At 40.4% G+C, this 5,371-nt stretch overlaps 1 pseudogene; it reads left to right on the top strand.

Moving 5' to 3' along the window:
• Positions 1-4,327: 4,327 nt before the first annotated feature.
• LOC113242316 (60S acidic ribosomal protein P1-like) lies at positions 4,328-4,705 on the top strand (annotated as a pseudogene).
• The last annotated feature ends 666 nt before the right edge of the window (positions 4,706-5,371 follow it).

Raw genomic sequence — 5,371 nt, 5'->3', positions numbered from 1 at the left:
TGTGAAGTCTTTGTTTCTATAGATTGTAAATTTCTGTTCTGTATCACTCTTGGGGACTTTTTACTTTTATAGAACCCCCCCTTAATATCTCATGTAGGGCTGGTTTGGTGGTTACGAATTCCTTCAGTTTCTGCCGATCCTGGAAGGTCCTTATCTCTCCATCAATTCTGAATGACAGCCTTGGTGCATAAAGGATCCTTGGCTGCATGTTATTCTCAAATAGAGCTTTGAAAATATGCTGCCAACCCTTCCTAGCCTGCCAGGTCTCTGTAGACAGGTCTGATGTTATTCTGATATTTTTCCCTCTGTACGTAAGGAGTTTCTTCCCCCTGGCCACTTTCAATACTGTATCCTTGGATCTAATATTTGCAAATTGCACTATGATGTGACGTGGTGTAGGTCTGTTGTCATTGGCCTTGGGAGCAGTCCTCTCTGCCTTTTGGACACGAATATTTGTTTCCTTTGCCAGATTAGGGAAGTTCTCAGCGACAATATATTCAGATATCTCCTCTAGACCTCTCTCTTTCTCCTCCCCTTCGGGGATGCCGATGATTCTGACATTGGAGCGTTTCATTGAGTCAGTAATCTCCCGTAATCTACATTCTTGAGATTGAGTTTTTTTGAGCCAAGTTTCTGTTTTAACTTTCTCTTCTTCCATCCCATCCTCCGATTCACTAATTTGTTCTTCTGCCTCATTTACCCTGGCCATCAGAGTATCTAGTTTAGACTGCATTTGATTCATAGCATTTTAAATTTCTGCCAGATTCACTCTCATTTCCACCCTTAGAGATTCTATATTCTTGTTAATATTTTCGTTAATATTTTTTTCAAGCCTACACATCATCTTGACCATTGTTACTCTGAACTCCATTTCTGACAATTTGGTTGTATCCATATACATCAGTTCTGTGGCAGAGGCCACAGACTCATTATCTTTTCTTTGCCGGGGGGCGGGGATTTCTCCTCATCATCATTCTGATGAGGAGAGGTTGTGGGGATGCACACAGCCCAAATTATTGACCAGGACCCAGGCAGTGTGCACTTGTTTTATAGGAAGCTTAGGGATGTGGGCTTCTTGATTTTTCAGCCTGCCTTCTGGGGGAGGGGCCTGCCGCGCTGATACTCAGGCAACCCTATTTGGGTAGAGTCGCCCTGTCCCCTGCGAGGGGGGATGGGGATGGGCACAATGTGAGCTGGTATTTCCAGGCTTTGTTCTCTGGTGGCTTTCCCTGGCGGTTTTCTGTGACTCTTCTGAGAGTCAGAGCAGCAGTGACCGTATCTTGGTCTCCGACTCAGAACAGAGAGATCACAGTCCGCTCTCCACTGAGCTCTCTTTGCCACTTTAACTCTGTTTCTGTCGGTGCTGCTAAAAACCTTGCAGCGTCCCAGATTGTGCGCCCCACAGCCACTCTCCCAGCCCGCACTTCCAGGGCCAGCATGTCTCTATCCTTTATGCATCTAACACCGCCAGTTGCCCCTAGTTCCCGCACGAGCTCCTGAGCTCCTTGTTTCAGTGTGGTTTGCATGCGCTCCCGAGCTCCCTGTTTCAGTGTGGTTTGGTGGCATGCACTCCGGAGTGCCAGTGTTCAGTCTGGTCGCGCACGCGCTCCCAAGCTCCCGGTATCAGTCTAGTTCCAGTGAGAGCTCTGGAGCTCCGGATTTCAGTCTGATCGCACGCGCATTCCCAGGCTCACAGTCTCAGTCTGCTCTCTCGCGGGTGCTGGTCCTCGAGTCCGGCCCACTCCCCAGTGCAGGTGGCTACTGCTTCCCTGTACCTGAGCATTTCGACTCCCTCCCCCTTCTGTTTATCTTCTGATATCTCTGCATGGATTCACGGCTCCCTTCTTCGTACCTCAATATTCAGGGCTGGAGATGTTCATTTGTAGAGATTCAGATGTATCTTCCTATGTCTCAGGCTGAATTCGTGGGTGTTCAGGATGGTCTGGTAGATATCCAGCTCGACTCAGGGGACCAGCTGAGAAAGGGGTCTCCTACTCCTCTGCCATCTGTTCTCCTCCTTGCAGAAAGTGGTCGCTTTTCGGTTCATAGAGTTTCTGCTACTCTTTTCTTCGTTCTTCAGTTGTGTTCATTGGTATTCAGAATGGTTTGGTAGCTCTCTAGCTCAATTCCTGGGACCAGACGAACTTTAGGTCTCCTGCTCCTCTGCCATCTTGGAACTGGAACCCCTTAAATGGAATTATTTTCTTAATTTCCTCTTCAAATTTCTCATCATTAATGTATAGAAATGCAGCTGATTTTTGCATATTGATTTTATAACTTACAATTTTTCCGAATGCGTTTAATAACTCTAACATTTTTAGTGGAATATTTAGGTTTTCTTTTTTTTTTTCCTTCAAGATTTTGTTTATTTATTTGACAGAAAGAGAGACAGTGAGAGAGGAAACACAAGCAGGGGGAGTGGGAGAGGGAGAAGCAGGCTTCCCACTGAGTGGGGATGCCGATGCTGGGCTCGGTCCCAGGGCCCTGGGATCATGACCTGAGCCAAAGGCAGATGCTTAACAACTGAGCCACCCAGGTGCCCCCATAAGGTTTCTATATATAAAATTATATCATCTATGAACAAAAATCATTTTACTTCTTTCTTTCCAATTTGGATTTCTTTGTTTGTTTACTTCCCCACATGCTCTGGCTAGAACTTACAATAAAAGTTGAATTGGAGAGAAACCATGTTTGACACTAATAATAATGATAAGATGGTATATGTCAGGCAGTAAGCTAAGTATTTCATATTTGTGTTCCTTTTTACAGTGCTAAAAAAAAATAGATATTATCATCCCCATTTTAGACACAAGAAGAAAGAAGCAGAGACTAGATAAGTTGCATCTGATCACACATCTAGAAAATGAGAGACCTGGAGTTTGAATCAGATTGTGTGACTTCAAAAACTATATACTGTCCTATATACTTTGTCTTTATGTCAATTATACAAGCAGTGCCATTAATGCATTTTCCAAGTTTATGCATTTTTTCATTTGCTATGTAATATTCATTTAGGTATCTTTTTTACTCACTAATTTGTTTCAAAGGAAGGAGACTTACCTAACCAAAATTTACATTTTGTGGCTATTTGAAATTTTAAATATTTGCTGTTTGGAAAAGGCTGAGTTTAAAATCTTTAATTAGAGCAGATGAATGCTCTATTCTTCCAAAACTGTGATAAAATCAATCAAGAGAAGTCATGGGTGACTTTTGGAGTTTGTATCATAAATGACAAATCAGCTACACAGAAAATCCAAAAGATTCTTTAGGCTCAACTTGTATTTTATCTGAATTACTAATTAAAGCCAGACAGAGTGCCTATATTTGTGTGATGATGCATGAAAAATGAAGATAAGTAATTTTGTATTTGTCTTTTAGGAGCAAATACACCATTATAAGAGAAAGCATAGATTAGCATCCTTCTTGGCATATACCAAAAATGATCCTATTTATATGAAAGAAATGTAATTGCACAAGATGTACAGAGCATTAGTTTGGCAAGAAGATCAATCCTGTACTCTGCTGTATGACTATGACTCAGATTTCCTTATCTTTTCCATAGTTTTATAGTCACTCTTTCACTTAGCATTCTTTTCTTTCCTAAAATACTTGCTGCTTTGTTCAACACTTTTTCAATAGTCCCAAGAAATGAGCAGCAGCAGCAGCAAAAGGCTCAATTCTGGAAGAATTAACTAGTTCAAGAGTTATCTGATGAAAAAAACAACAGCAGGAGTGATAGTCTTGCTTATAGTGAGGATTTTTAAAGGTTCAAGAAAATAAAAGTTCTAACCTGCTAGATTCAGTGTAAATTTCTGATTATCATATATATCTATTTCTGATTATTATGGATATAGTATGCTTCCCTGCATACCCTATGTAGAGACAGACCTTACGGTTAGAAGGCTCTCTGTTAAGCACTAGGTGATATAAATATGTATAAGACTTGAAACCTTCCAACTACGTTTTAAGAGTAGATGAAACATAATAGAACTAACTTGGTAACATAAGGGCTATCTGAATAATTCAGAATTCTGTAGAAAGAAAAAATTAAAATAAGTACTTTTGTCCTGCTTCGTGATACAGCTACACAATAACAGAATAAAAGAAGTTGAAACTAAAGTCATTGAGGAGAATTAAAAAATGGCACAAAGACAATAACTTAGAGAATTAAGAAAGTCAACTTTTGAAATGGAGACAGACTTATTTCAGCTGCTGCTAAGGTACTTGGTCCTTCTAACAAAGCTAAGGCCATGATGGAATTAGGCCCTCACTTCATCCTATACCAGCATCCAATGCCAGCAGCACCAGCCCAGCACCTGCCTGTACAATGGCCTCCTTCTCAGAGCTCACCTGCATCTACTTGACCTTCATCCTGCATGATGATGAGGTGATGCATGCAGGTCAGGGGAGATAAGATGAATGCCCTCATTAAATCACCTGGTGTAAATGTTGACCCTTTCTGACTGAGCTTGTCTGAAAAGTCCCTGGACAATGTCAACATTGGGAGCCTCATCTGCAATGTTGGGGCTCGTGGATCTGTCCTGGTAGCTGGTGCTGCACCAGCAGGAGGTCCCGTTCCCTCCACTACTGCTGCCCCAGCTGAGAAGGAAGTGGAAACAAAGAAGAATTTGAGAAATCTGATGATGACATGGGCTTTGGTCTCTTTGATCACACTTCTTCTGTAACCTGTTTAATAAAAAGCTGAACTCTTGGGGGGAAAAAAGTAGGTGTGGTAGAGACAGAACTTGCAAGAGACATAGAAAGAAAACAGGTTCTTCATATAAGAAGAAAATTACATGGCAATGAATGAGTAGGAAATATTAGAATAGCACCTAACATTGAAAATATGGGGGTTTAAATGCTATATTAGGGTCACAGGTAGAAATTTTTATCTTTTGAGCAAAAATAACTAATGTGAAACTTTTAGAAAAAACATCATGCATCTGCATCCTTTTCATCAGACCCATATTGGGAAGGGATTTGCAAATTCAGACTCTGAGATTGAAGAATCAAGATCGTAAAGCAAAAACTTGTCACAACCCAAGAAATGACTGGTAATAGATAGATAGTGGTAGTGTAAGTTATACCAATGTAAATAATAGTGAATGCCGTGTTACTGAAAGCATTCAATCAGAACTTAAATGACTATATGTCACTATATGTCGGGGTGTCATAGAGAGTAAATAATTAGAATCAGTAAATGACTTTTAAACTTCATTTTAAATCCAAGATATTATTTTTCTATCATGTTAATTTCCTTTGTTTATATTGCTTTTCCTGATTCTATTCCCCTAGTTATAAAAATTTCATTTATTTCTCTTTGTTGTAAATAGCAATTGCAAAATCTATCACTATGCCTGTGTTTACTACT

The sequence above is a fragment of the Ursus arctos genome, unplaced genomic scaffold (assembly GCF_023065955.2).
Source record: "Ursus arctos isolate Adak ecotype North America unplaced genomic scaffold, UrsArc2.0 scaffold_25, whole genome shotgun sequence".
Lineage (NCBI taxonomy): Eukaryota > Metazoa > Chordata > Mammalia > Carnivora > Ursidae > Ursus > Ursus arctos.
Note: the sequence above shows the minus strand (reverse complement) of the source record. Positions and strands in the feature narration are given on the sequence as shown.